A 15487-nucleotide genomic window follows, 5' to 3' on the forward strand; every position below is an offset into this window, starting at 1 on the left:
GACTAGCACTTTGTCTATTATAGTATAAAGGTTAGGAACCACAAGATGTAAAGGCTCAACTATGTTATTTATTGTTCTTAAGTCCTGGAGCAAATTCCATCTACCACTGGGTTGTTTTACAACTCGGAAGTCCACCTGCAAGGCAGAGGTGAAGTAAGGAACTGCTTATGAGGTTTTCCGTCAATTCCAACAACTAAGGAAGAGTTGGGATGGGTGAATCTTTTTATGTTGGAAGAGAACCGATAAAGAGGAGCAAAGAACAGCCAACATACACATACTCTGGCTCTTTTCAACTGCTTTCCTTGGAACTAATGATTCTATAAAAACACCTTTCATGTAAAAGAAGAAAGAAGATAACTTTATGAAATGTTACCAAAATTCATCAGATTCCCAAAATCTGTAATATCTGTCTTCTCATGACTCACTAGCCAATGTGTAGTAAATATCACTTGTAATGTTTTTATCATATTAGGTACCAATATCAATATGACTTATGGAAACAATTACACTGATAAACACAGACATTAACAATTATAACACCAGACTAGGCTACTGTAGTGTTAGCCTAAAAGTTGGCTTTTTTTTTTTGGCCATTACAGTTAGCCCCCTCTGATCTCCAGTTACCTTAACTTGCAAATCAGCATGGTCTTGCAAATCAGCATGGTCTTGCAGATCATCTATAGCTGTGGGACTAGGATTAAGTGTGCTTCCCACATTGGGGGCAAGATTTTATGTAAATAAGACTTGTTGTGGCAAGACGTGAGAGAGACTGGAGCAAGATTCAGGTGAGAGCGGGACCCTGGTAATGGTGGTGAAGAGACTGTAGTATTGCTGAGGAGAAACTGTGGCAAGGTGTAACCTGAGGCTTCTTGCATTTGTGCTGTCCGTAGTTAAAGGGGTTTTTTTGTTCTTGCTGTATGCTTGAAGGAGAAGCTGACTTATAACTGCTATGAGGCAAACCTTGCTGGATTATTTTAATTAGGCTGCTGAACTGAAACCAGAGCCTAGACTAATCAAGGAATTGTGCCTTGGGACTGCTTGGCTAAAACCTGGACTTGTTTTAAATTATAATCTTTGCCTCCCCTACTCTGCAACTTATTTCACTAATAACCCCATTCTCAGTACCACAACTATAAATTAACAATTAATAAAGGAACCTTTTGCTGTTGGTATGGCTCTATAGGCACCATGGGCTTTTATCTGATTTCTGCTCTGGCGCTGTGAAAGGTTATACTATTCCTACTCCCTCTGGCTCTTTCAAAGAGATGTTCATGGCATTGTGACCCCATGTAGCATTTTTTTCTCTTCAGACAGCTAATGACATAGCTCTTCTCCAAGAGTTCATTCAGGAGCCAGAGTTCCCTCCACCTATTGTTCTTCATTACTCTAGGGCATCGTCCTTCATGGATAAAACTAGGTCAACACTACATTCACGTGTTCATGGATAGGAGGAAAAAACAAAGTCCAAGGGTAATAACTTTAGTTGTAGAGTATTTAGATGTCACTTTTGAGTTGTTGAGTATTTACATGTCACAATTTTGCTCATATGCACTCGTTCATATTGAATCACATGGTTATCAAATGAGTGTCCTATCAGTATTTGAAGAGTTATCATTCAGCTATTGATACTTAGGGAGCCAATCCAACCAAACTCACTGCCAATGAGTAGATTCCAACTTATAGGCATGGTCTAGAACAGAGTAGAACTGCTCCATATGGTTCCCAAAGCTATAGATCTTTACAAAAGCAAACTGTTACATCTTTCTCCTGCAGAGCATCTGATGGGTTCAAACCACTGACCTTTAGATTAGTAGCCAAGAGCTTTAATTATCAGAGTTCCTTAATACTAGATGAAGAAGTTAGGAAAGCTCTCTAAAGCACAGATTTATCGATTGTGTCAATAAAAATCCTTATCTTCACCAATTCAGGGTGAAGTAATTGGCTCTTAGGTATGCCAACTTCATGAACTTATAGCACCAGATTAGTAGAAAGTTTGGTCATTTCCAAAGCCCCTTTGCCTATATCTAAAAATCTGTGTTTCTGTTTATTCATGCCTCACATCATACTAAGAAAGCCAAAAGTAAATGCACCTTCCTATGACCAGTACAAAGCACAGATAGTTGCTATATTGGATACTAACTACCACCTGCCTTGCCAGTAGTGTTATTGCTACCAAAAACTAGAGAGCTTCTCTAGTTACTAGTCTTAGCTCTTCTCCAGAGGAGAAAAGGTCTCATTTCTAAACCATTTTGGGTTTAAATCACTTCTAGATCCAAGGAGTATAGAAGTCCTTTCCTCATTTTTGTTGCTATTTTTATTTGTTGTAAATAGGGTAGCTATGAGTCGCAAACGACTCGACAGCACATAACAACAACAGCAACATACCACTGAATCTCATCTGACATCCACCTTGATCTTTTCCTCTTCTTTAGCCTTTGTAATGATCTTTTGCATTCTTCATGGACGATTTTCTTGATATCCTCCCAGAGCTCATTTAGTCTATGCTCACTGGTGCTCAAGGCCTCAAACCTGTTCCTGAGATGGTTTTGAAATTCGAGTGGGACAGACTTAAGATCAAATCTTGGTTCCCGTGGACTTGACTTAATTTTCCTCAACTTCAGCTTGAATTTGCATATGAGTAGTTGGCGGTCTGTCCCACAATCAGCACTCGGCCTGGTTTTCACTGCTGATATTGAGCTTCTCCAGTGAATCTTTTCACAAATGTAATCTCTTTGATTCTTATGCATACCATCAGGTGAAATCCATGTGTATAACCTGCGTTTATGTTTCTTATAACAGGTATTTGCAATTAATAAATCATTGAATGTGCAGAACTCTATCATTCTATCTCCAGCCTCATTTCTCTCACCGAGCCCATGTTTTCCAGCTACTGATCCTTCTTCCCTGTTCCCAACTTTTGCATTCCAGTCACCCATTATTACTAATGCATCTTGATTGCATGTTTGATCAATTTCTGACTGCAAAAGTTGGTAAAAATATTCTATTTCCTCTTCTTTGGCTCTAGTTGTTGGTGCATATATTTGAATGATAGTGGTATTCACTGGACTTCCTTGTATGCGTATGGATATTATCCTGTTGCTCACCACATTGTATTTCAGGATAGATCTCGAAATGATTTTTTTTAATTATGAAACCAACCCATTTTTTCTCACCTTTTCATCCCCAGCATAGTAAATCATATAATCATCTGATTCAAAATGTCCCATGCCAGGCCATCTCATTTCGTCAATACCTAGTATGTCAATATTTATGTGTTCCATTTCTTTCTTAACAATGTCTAAATTTCCTACATTCATGCTTCTCACATTCCACGTTCCAATCACTAGTGTCTCCTTACAGCTGATTCTCTTTCTCCGTGTTTCCATTTCTAAGATCTCAGTTTGAATTGCCATGTTTGTTGGTCCAAATGATAATCTAAGTGTGCTCCACTGTACATAGAGTTTTCGAAGGCCTGTAATTTCAGAAGTGGATGGCCAATCCTTCTTCCTAGTCTGCCTCAATTTTTAAATATATAATAGTATCTGGCAGACAAGCATTCTACAGAAAAGAGTAGATGAAAGACATTTACCAGTTAGAAAGACCAATATTCAATGTTGCTGTCCACCCGGCTACATGACCCCGAGTATTGCATTAGAGCACTGAGAAGCCAAAGCTAAAGGAAGAAATCCAGAAATCAAAGAGATGAATAGAAAATTTCAAAAGGCTGCCAGGGATGACAAAGCAAGATACTATAATGAAATGTGCAGAGAGCTTGAGCCATACAATCAAAAGGGCCGGACTCACTCAGTGTTTTGTTTCTTAAGATGAAGGAGTTGAAAAACAAATTCAAGCGACTGGTGGCAATATTTAAAGATACTTTGGGTAGAATGTTGAATGATCCAGGATGTATAAAAAGAAGATGGAAGGAGTACACAGAGTCACTGTATCAGAAGGAATTGGCTGACACAGAGAAATTTCATGAAATAACACATGAGCAAGAACCTATGGTGATGAAGGAGGAAGTTCAAGTTACTATGAAGGAATTGGCAAAAAACAAGCCTCCAGGAGTTGACAGCATAAGAATTGATTTATTTCAACAAACAGATGCTGCCCTGGATATGCTCACTAAGTTGTGACAGGAAATCTGGAGGACAGCCAGCAGGCCAACTGACTGGAAGAGATCGATATTTGTTCCCATTCCAAAGAAAGGTAAGTCAACAGAGTGTGGAAATTATCAAACAATATCATATGATATCACATGCAAACAAGATTCTGCTGAAAATTATCCAAAAACGTTTGGAACAATATATCCACAGAGAACTGCCAGGTGTCCAGGCTAGATTTAGAAGAGGTTGTGGTACTAGGGATATTATAGCTAATGTTAGATGGATCTCGGCAGAAAGATGAGAATACCAGAAGAATGTCTATCTGTGCTTCATTGACTATGCAAAGGCTTTTGACTGTGTGGATCACAACAAGCTATGGCTGACTGTGAAAAGAATGGGAATCCCAGAACATTTGATTGTGCTAATGCGAAACCTATACTTGGACCAAGAGGCAGTCGTCAGACCAGAGTAGGGAGACACTGGATGATTCAAAATCAAGAAAGGGATCCGTTAGGGATGTATTTTGTCTCCATACCTTTTCAATCTGTATGCAGAACAGATCATCCGAGATGCTGGGCTATACAAGGAGGAGTGTGACATAAGGATTGGTGGAAGAATCATCAACAACCTGCATTATGCAGATGACACAATCCTGCTTGCTGAAACTGAGGAGGACCTGAAGCGCTTGCTGCAGAAGGTGAAGGACTGCAGTCTTCAATATGGATTGAAGCTCAATATCAAGAAAACAAAGATTCTTACCAATGGGCCAACTGGCAGCATCAGTATGGATGGTGAAGAGATTGAGATAGTTGCCAGTTTTAGTTTACTTGGTTCCACAGTCAACACTCTTGGTAACAGCAGCCAGGAAATCAGGAGATGAATTGCATTGGGAAAGTTAGCTGTGAGGGACCTTTCAAGAGTACTGAAGTGCAACAACGTGAGGCTGGAGACTAAGGTGCGCCTGATCCAGGCTATAGTCTTTGCAATTATGTGCTATGCATCGGAGAGTTGGACAGTGAATAAGGATGAGAATTGATGCCTTTGAGTTGTGGTGCTGGAGGCGAGTGTTGAATATACCATGGACTGCTAGGAGAACAAACAGGTTTGTCCTGGAGAGGGTGAAGCCAGAATGCTCCTTGGAGTCAAGGATTTTGAAGCTTCATCTGACATACTTTGGGCATGTTGCAAGGCGGGATTGGTCCTTGGAGAGGGACAACATCATATTTGGGAGAGTGGAGGGATGGCGCAGGAGAGGAAGATCCTTGATGAGATGGATCAATTCTGTGAGTGGAGTGGTGGGAATGAATGTGTTTGAGACAGCGAGGTTGGCACAGGATAGAACGGCGTTTAGGGCTCTTGTACATAGGGTCGCTATGAGTCACAAACGACTCGATGGCACCTAACAACAACAACAACCACTGAATCACCACTAACTCTTAGTTGAGCCTTCAGTGAGTTTTCAGAGGCAGTAAGCCACATGGGAGGAGATTGTCCCTATTTCTCTCAGGATTGTCCATCTTTCTTTTGTGGAGCAGCTGGTAGATTAGAACTGCATGCCTTTGGATTGGGAATACAGCTTCTTATCACTAAGCTACCAGAGCTTCCTCATCAGTGCCCAGGATTAGTATGCCAGGATTTGCTTCTTCCCAGGATGATGACATTAAGAATACAAAAATCCTCACCAGTGAACCAATAAGAACATTGTGAAAGATGGAGAAAGGGATTTAAGTTGTCAAGTATATAATTTTGCTCGGATCCACAATCAACACCCACGGCAACAGTGGCCAAGAAATTGAAAGACATATTATGTTGAAGAAATCTGCTCTTAATTGCCTCGCCAAAGTGTTAAAGAGCAAGGATGTCAGTTTAAAGACTAAGATGCACTTGATCCAAGCCATGTTCTTTTTAATACTTCCTGTGCGTCTAAAAGCTAGCTAGTGAATAAGGAAGAGCAAAGAAGAATCAATGTCTTTGAATTGTGGTCCTCATGAAGAATATTAAGTATTCCATGGATGTTCTAAAGAACAAGCCAGTCAGCCTTGCAGGAAGTGCAACCAGGGTGCTCCTTAGAGATGAGGATAGTGAAATTTCATCTCATATACTGTTTGTATGTTATCTGGAGGGAAAGTCCTTGGAAAAAGATATCATGCTGGGAAAAGTGGAGGGTCAGAGAAAGAGAGGAATGAGATAGATGGACATAGTGAGAGTAACAATGAACTAGACCATGACGGAGAGACTAAGGATGGTTCAGGACAGGGTGATGTTCAATGTGTTGTTCATAAGGATGTTATGAATTGTAGTCAACTCGATGGCACCTAACAACCAGAATGATGACAGCAATAACACTTATTCCCTTAAGTGGATCCCAGCTGTCTCCACAAGGGATCACATGAACCTTATAACACAAATAAGACAAAGATAAAAAGCATAGTCTGGCATCAGCTCACTTTCCAAGTCTAAGTTATTTTTCTAAACTGTGATCATTGGGTTAAAGAGGCATTTTATTAAGATGATCTCTGTTTCAGACTCAGAAGAAGAAACTCTTCAAAGCAAAAGAACATTAAATTTAAGCAGAATATAGATGACACCAGCTGTGAGACCAACAACCTGACATTTCAGTCAAGCAATACTACTGGAGGATATGTTTAATCTAGCTGTCAAGTGTTCACAAATGCCACTGAATTTTTTAAGAAGTTGTTGGTTGTTATTAGATTTTCACACATTATATTATAAACAGCACAACAGAAGGGATTTTCTCCCTCCATTTCCGTAGAAAAAGAAAAGAGAAGGTATCACATGTGGAAACTCCCTACCATGTAAAGTGTCATTAGACTCCTGAGAAATTTATTAACAATGGGGTAGTGAGGCTTCAAAGGGGAGCGGACACATGGAGGTCCCTAGATGATAAAAGATGAGAGACAGAAGAAATGAGAGAAAACCCTCAAAAGTTTGGTTGGTAGCACAACCCCTCACTGCTAACCACCAAAAAGGGATCGTTATTTAGTCTACCTCAGAAGTGACTTTTCTTCTTTAAAGGTGTAGCTTGAAGAGGTGTCAAAGGTAATTGTGGGAGGAGAATATTTGTATAGTGTAATGGGAGAAGAATGTAGGGTGAGGGAGGTCTATATGTCTTGTGTGTGTGTGTCTCTGTAGCAGGGGTGTGTGTGTGCGCGTGTGTATGTGTGTGTGTGAGAGAGAGAGAGAGAGAGACAAGAGAGACAGAGAGAGATGAGAATTCTACTCTTCCTCTATGAGTACAGTCCCGAAGCCTGGTTTAGACAAAGACTTCTGGAAAAGAAAAACCTACTGGCGAGGTTAGGTACATAGTGTGTGAATCATAACTATCTCACACAAACAGCAAACCTGTGACTTTCAAATATTCATTTGATCCTCTGACTAGATCCTCATACTTCTGCTCAGCCCTGGTTCTGAAGAGCTGTAAGCAACAACAACCATGACTACAGTGATGTCAGACCTGCCACCACATTCACTGAATTCTCACTCCACCACCTTCTCGGGGACCAGAAGATTTCATATTCATCTCCTCACGAAGATTGTGCATCCTGAACAATCTCTCTTCTAGCAAAGCTTTCAACAATAATGAGGCCAGAAGCTGCCTCCTCTCTGATTCGAAGTTGTAGTCCTCATTTTTCCCAGGCTCTGTAAATTTGTATTCTATCTATCTAATGAGTTTACACATTTATTTTACTGCACAATCTGAATTCATATCCATCCTTGTGGCTTTTGATAGAGGATATGTTTGTCATCAATATATTGTGTTTCCATTAAATACAGGATTCACTGTGGCAATTATCCAAGGCCATAATCAGCTGGAGTGGCACCGAAGTGTTTAAGTGAAAATGGGAAAGTTGTAGAGTTTCATTAATATGCACACAAACACGATACAAGTGTCTCCAAGGATGAGCCCTGCCTTCCACAGCTGCTAGAGCAAGCCTGCACGGGTGAACACACAAATGAAGTGCGTTCAGTGATTATTATATTTCCTAAAACACTGAATGTGCTTTATAAGCTGCAGTATTGGACTTGATAATTAAAAACAACAAAATGCATAATTTAGGAATAAATTAAATCCACTTTTAAATGCATGTGAGTATCTATTGCTGAGCTTATTTTCTCCTTCCTCAAAAACAGTAAAACAATAATACCCTAAAAATAAAAGGGGAAAATGCTCCTTTATTCTAATATAAATTTCCCTGAAAAAACTCATTGCCATGATATTGATTGCAATTAAATCCAACCCTTCCGTATGAAGGGGAGGCAGTGGTGGCTTTGTGAACAAGGACTTGTGCTGCCAACTTAAAGATAGACAATTTGAATCCACTAGTTCTTGGGGAGAAAAATGGACTATCTCCTCCTATGATAATTATAGCCTCTGAAAATCTGCTGGAGGGATCAGCTACGAGATGTTTCTGATTCCACAGCATATAACAATAAGTGTGTACAGTAAAACCTTCCACAGGATTTCAAGACTGTAGTCTTTAGCTAAGCTGACTGTCTCATCTTCCTCTCTTGGAGCAAACAGCCGGTGGGTTCAAACCACTGACTTTTTGATTAATTGGCACATAAATACTTAACTGCACCACAAGGTCTTTGTTTTTATTCTAGAATAAGTTAGTGTCATTCTATTCCATGACTTGTGATGAGAACAGTCTTCTGAGAAAAAGATAAATTTACCTACGGATCTTTTTAGGTGACAGAGAGAAAGAAAGAAGTTTTTATTTGCTTCTTTGTCTCCATCATTTCAATGTGGACCTCAATAATCCAATGTGGACTTCTGTTTTTTTAATAGCTGAGTGTGCTGTGGAGCTTTTAAAGGTGCTTTGAGAAGGTAACAAGGGGCATGAGCAATGCATAAGTCAGTGAAACAAGTAGAACATCATATGATCAGATCTCATTTACTTGGCTTGTGCTCTTCCATTCAGTCTGGAGTACACAGAACTGAGCAAGGTAATATAATAGGAAAGCAAATGGGGTTTTACTCATCTGGAGTCCCTGGGTAGTAAAAATGGCTATTATATCCTACTTCAGGGAGCTCTGGTGAAGTAGACCCTCAAAAATTGCACTGCTCACTCGAAGACATTGTTTGCTTCTCTTCTGGTTCGAATTCACCAGCATCTTCTCAGGAGAAAGATGACCAGTCTCCTCCCATGCTATTCAGAACCTTGGAAGCCCAATGGAGGGTCAGCTATGAGTAGGTTCCAACTAGACAACAATGAATTTAAGTGTTGTTGTTTTTCAGTATCTGCTTGTTAATCAGAAACTTAGCGGTTCAAATCAACCCAAAAGAAATATTTGGCAATCCACTTCCCAAAAATCAGCCACTGAAAACTGTACACTCAGACACATGTGTGGGGACCATGAGTCAGGATCAGCTCCACAGCAACTGATTTGGTTTTGATTTTGTTTTTCATGATAGAGGAAGATTGACTTCTCCCTCTAGATCTGCAAGTGACTCTGCACGACTTGAGGAAGAAAAGAGAAAAAGAGGAATTCTTTGAGCCACAGGAAGTGGAGGAGCAGACAGACCCTAATTCCCAACAATGCTAGCGGGGAGCCTGTGGCAAGCAGGGCTATGGCAGTCCTACAAGATTCCTGTGTCTCTGTGGGCCTTAAGGGACAGTAGAGACAGCAGATTTCTGGCATTTAACCTCACTACTGACACCATCTCCTCAAAGAAAGAAAAGCAAAGAACTATGTATATCTTGCAGCATTGGCCACACGCTGGGGACCAAACTCATACTCCCTGCGGTCAACTGAATTCCCATTCATTGTGACTCTCTATTGGATTTTCAAAATTGTTAATCTTAACAAGAAGAGACTGACCATCTTTCTCTCTTGGACCCTAGAGTGGATTTGAATCACTAGAGGCACATAGCCTTTTGATTAGCCATGCAGCATGTTATATACTAAACCACCAGATTCTCTCCAATTACTAACATATATATTCAGGGGAACCATCTCAGATTAGGGGCCTTAATCCTGGTCTGGTCTTCAAAGGCCAGTCTCCATAGAAAAACCAAGGTCCCATGGAAAGTGTAAGTGCATTGCTGTCATTTAGGAAAAAAACAGAAATTGTTTGATTCACTCCTACATCTTTTTCTGGATCAAGCATCCATCTGCAAAATTGCACCCTTCTTTTCAAGGAAGAAAATAACATTTGTCAAGCTGCTACTGTGTGCATATACACCTCATACATATGTTATGCTATATAATCCCTGCAGCAGCCCTGAGAAAACAAACAAGCAAACAAAATATTCTCTGCCAATTAAGTCAATATAGATCCCCATCAGGCTTCTGAGACTGTGAATCTTCATGGGAGGAAATTACCCCAAGGTAGGTAACTACATTAAAGAAAAGAAGTAATTTGCTAAAGGTCATTGAGCTAGGAAGAGGTTGATCCAAACCCTACAAACAAACATTGTCTGCACAGAAGTGTCCTGCCTCCAAAAATAGCAAGACTCAGAAACGTCCTGGGACCATTCTGAACTTCTTCAGAGACAAATACATCCTGCAGCACATCTATCCCACATTTCAAGAGGGACAACTACTCTCTGAAGAAAAAAATTCTGGCGTGCACCAAAGTATGATGACTAACAAAACACAGGCAGTGCCATCAATCATGTGACAACCAGAAACTCCCCACATTTCCCATAATCCTTCTGGGGGAATGGCACCACAAGTCCTCCACGTGAGAAATGCTCTAAGAAAGAAAGAGATAAAAACTCTCAGTTGATTATTGCCACAGTGTCAAAACTGTATTTTACAAGTAGGTCTCTCTTACACTTATGTACTGAAAATGGATCTTCTCCAACATTGTTTTCTCCAATTTTGTTTTCTAGGGCTGCCATAACCAACTATCACAAGTGGGTGGACATAAGGAATAGAAATTTAGTACCTCACGGAGTTGGAGGCTAGATCAAGGCATCAGCTCTTGTGGAAGATTCTGGTTCGGGTTAGCCCACGTATTTCTTGGTTTGTCAACTGTTTCTCCTATATATGCAAGAATCTTTTCCTCCGTACTTCTGTTTGTAAGTCATCATGCTTTCTTTACCACATCTTCCATTTAAATTATTCTTTCCTAAACTTATTTAAAAAAAAAAAGAAGAAGAAGAAGAAGACGAATTGGGAGGTCTCACAACATGGTCCAAACAAAGTTGCACTGCTAATCCAAACATAATGCCTCTCTGATTTGAATCTACCCGCTGTTCCCAAGGAGAAAGATGGGCAGTTTCGACTAGCAATATTTAGGGTCAGTTATGAGTCAGTTCCAACCCAATGATGATTAATTTGAGCTTTTTGACACAGAAGGAATTAGATTTAAGACTCATTCTACACTGTTAAGGCCTCAGTAAAATAATAAAGGAAAATATCTTCCTGAACCCCATTTCCAAACAGGGTCAGGTGGCGTATTTACAAGTACAGGGTAAAGATTTTCAATACAACCTTTGGGTAGACACAATTAACTCATAACCATTGTGCTGCAACTGAGTAAAAAGAAATACTAGTAGCATCTCAACAATGGGATCTAGAGAAAAGGACCTCAGATAGCTGTCATTGCCATCACTACCATCACCACCGTCATCACATCACCACACTGTAAGTCAGAGCATGCAAATGCTTGCCAACCTTGTGTCAGTTCAGTTAATATGATCATCACATTGTTTTAACACTTGAGCATACATACAGGCATAAATATTGCTCATAGAAAAATTATATTTTCCACATCTTAGTTATGCTGGTTTTTTGTTACATGCCATCAAGTCGCCTGTGATTCATAGTGACCCTATGTACAAAAGCTCTGAATCCTGCTCTATCCTGAGCCAATCTTATCATCTCTGACACACCTATCCCCATTACTCCAGTCAGTGAATCAATCCATCCTGTAGAGGATCTTCCTCTCTTGAACTATTCCTCCACCCTCCCAAGCATAATGTCCCTTTCCAAGGACTGGTCCCTCCTTGTAACATGCCCAAAATATGTTAGATGGAGCTTCAGAATCCTTGACTCCAAGGAGCATTCCGGCTTCATCCTCACCAAGATGAACCTGTTTGTTCTCCTAGCAGTCCATGGTATTCAACACTCTTCTCCAGCACCACGGCTCAAAGTAGTTTTATAATAATTTTTCTAAGAATTTCCACACTTTTCCAGATATTCTGCATATGTACTTTGTGATAAGCAGAAAGATGATGCACATTATTTATTCTCACTGTATGAATTAGACTCATAGTGCTCCTATGAACAACAATAGATCACAACCTTGCCCTATCCTGTGCCACTGACATGCTCTTCAACAGACTCAAGCCCATTGTTGTAGTCACCGTATCAATCCATCTTGTTCAGGGTCTTCCTCTCTTTAGCTGATACTCCACCTCTCCCAGAATGAGAGCAATATGATGCTATACATTGTAGTTGCCTCAATAACACCTAACAACAACAATAACATCTCTATTAGACTGCAATACTTACCTAAGTTTATACAAGTCACTACATGCAGAACCAGTTTCTTAATATGTTTTAAATGAATGCTAAAGTGGGTTAAGTACTGGCTGCTAAGCCAAAGGCTAACTTTGCAAACCCATAAGCAACTCCATGAGAGAGAGATGAGGCAGTCTGCCCTTGATTTACAGCCTCAGATGCTGAATGGGATAGTTTTACTCTGTCCTAAAATGTTGCTATGTTGAATTCAAACCAACAGTAGTAAATTTGTTTTCTTTGAGAGGAGGTCATTAAAAGTCAGAGTCAGTTCAAGAGCAGTGGATTGGGGTTTGCTTTTTATAAATAATTAATAAAAGAAAATATTGTTGTTGTGAGTTGCTGTCAAGCAGATTCTGTCCATACTGACCCCATGCGTTAGACAGTGGAATTGGACCCTAGGTTTTCTTGGCTATAACCACAATAGAAGCTAATTACTAGGCCTTTTCTTCTGTGGTTCTGCTAAATAAATTTGAACCACCTTTAATCAGAAAATATTAGTCCCTTCTTTGATTGCTGTGAATCAAGTTACAAAGTAAAAAGCCATTGAAAATACACCTTACATTTAGTCTCTGGTGTTGGGTTTTATTCTGTACCTCATCCTATCATTTGATGAGTTGCAACTGACTCATAGCTGAACGTTTCTGAGACTGTAAGTCACACTGAAAGACATTATAGATCTTTCTCTTTCAGAGCTACTGGTAGATTAAAACAACTGGAGAAGTACAGCCTTGGAGTTAGCAGTACAGCTCCCTACAGATACCAACAGAACTCCTTTATGTCAATATTTATTGTTTGTTGTTGTGGCTGTGTGCCCTCGAGTCAGAACCAACCCATAACTAACCCTCCAGGGGGTTTTCAGAGGCAGGTAACCACACAGGGGAGGATTGCCCATGCTGTTCCTGCAAATATTTATTACCAGGTGTTAAATATTATTTATTTACTTTCAACTGTAAAACCTTGGATCACTCAGCCAACCGAACTTGGCCTCAGTCTATCTCTTAAAAAAAAAAAAAAGTAGCAATTGTGTTGCATTTAAAGGTTATTTCTGTATTCTCTCATAATTCTAAAATTCTTATGTCAAGATGGTTAAGTATCATTAAAATAGAAGTCATTATCTTATCTTTCTCATCAAATCACTTCACATTTCTTAACATTAACTCTTCTTAAGTCTTTAAACTCACAATCCTGACATTTCATTTAGGTTTTTAATCTCAAATATTCATGCAAAATGTATTTTTAATTTCACCCTTAATGTATTGTCATTACTTAGTAATTTACTGTCCTCATAATCTTACTAAATGTACAGAGAAGCTACTAATGAAGAATGGTTTAAAGTCCCTTAGGCAATTAGACTAACATTTTGATGATAACTATGATCCATTTTTTCCCATTATCAAAGATTTTAGGAAGTTGGTTAAATGATTTTGAATAAGAGATAGCTAAGGGTCATAGAGAGACTGACAAAAACAGTTTGGATTTATGGGAAAGTACAATTCCACTTAATTTGCATAACAGTAACTTCTGAAAAACTGTTAGCAAATCAATCAACTGATTCAAAATAATTAGACAATTTCAAGAACAAAAGAACAAAGCTAATAGGATCAATTAAAACCATGTGTCAACCTCAAACATGAGGTAAAGAAGTTAAGCCAGATGATTTTGTTACTTATTACTGTATTTTTCACAAGGCATTGGCAGTCCGTTGTTCAGATTATTCAAAACAGCAACATACTTCTAAATTGTCTTACAATACATCCAAGCCAGCACACTGTCCTAAATTGATTCCAACACACAATAACCTTACTGGGTTTCCCAGACTGTAAATCTTCACAGGAGCAGACTACCTATCCATCTCTCCAGGAGCAGCTGAACAGCTGGTGGAATTGAACCATTGACCATTTTAGTTAGTAGTCCAACTCGCAACACACTGAGCCACATGGCTCTTTATAAACAACTTTTTGTTAAAAGAACAAAATTAGTAAGTACTTTCAACTATATTTTCTGAAAAAGTGTTACCAGATTTACAGATCCTTTACCTTTCCTCCAAAATAACAACATTTAACATCTGTGAAGTAGACCCTGGGATTTTAAGACAAATGAGAAAAAAGTTTCTGAGAGGCTAAGTGGATGGAATGTATAAAATCACAGCAACTCAAATTCATAACTTTCATGTATCTACTCCATTCCCCCAAAGTGAGGTACTCAGTTGGTGTAGTTGTGAACAGCTAAGTTGATCACCCAATAATCACTGAAGACAGTAAAGATCAGGCTTTACTGACTGATAAGATGTTGCTATGTATGGTTCATTCATTTATTTGTTCTTTCCTTCATTTAAGCCAAAGGAAAAATACAAACCATGTGCAAAATACTAGCAGGCCTCAAGCCACTTCCAAAGTATGTAAAGTGGAACTGTTCCATAGGGTTTTTCACACTATTCTTTCAAAAGTAGAAAACCTTAGGGTAAGTTCGAACCACCAGTTGAGCACTTAACTATTTGCACAATTCAAGGTTTCTCTGTTATGTATTATTCTTATCATATATGGCCATAAGGAAGCTCTGGTGGCGTAGTGTCAAGAACCTGCACTATAATCCGAAAACACAAGATTCCAGGCGACCAGCTGGTCCATAGAGAAGAATTGACAATCTTCGCCCTTGAGATTAACTGTCTCTGAAAACCCACCAGAGGGATAGCTATGGGTCAGTTCTAACTCTACATTACACAAAAACAATGTGCCACAAAGCCGGAACTGACTAATAGCTGAGCTGCAGAGGGTTTTCAGAGACAGTAAATTTCAAGTGAGCAGATTGCTTATCTTTCTCCTTAGATGCAGTTGGTGGATTCAAATGACATGCCTTTGGATTAGCAATATAAAACTTTACCCAGT

The sequence above is a fragment of the Elephantulus edwardii genome, unplaced genomic scaffold (assembly GCF_000299155.1).
Source record: "Elephantulus edwardii isolate Elephantulus edwardi_28Jun2011 unplaced genomic scaffold, EleEdw1.0 scaffold00357, whole genome shotgun sequence".
NCBI classification, from domain to species: domain Eukaryota; kingdom Metazoa; phylum Chordata; class Mammalia; order Macroscelidea; family Macroscelididae; genus Elephantulus; species Elephantulus edwardii.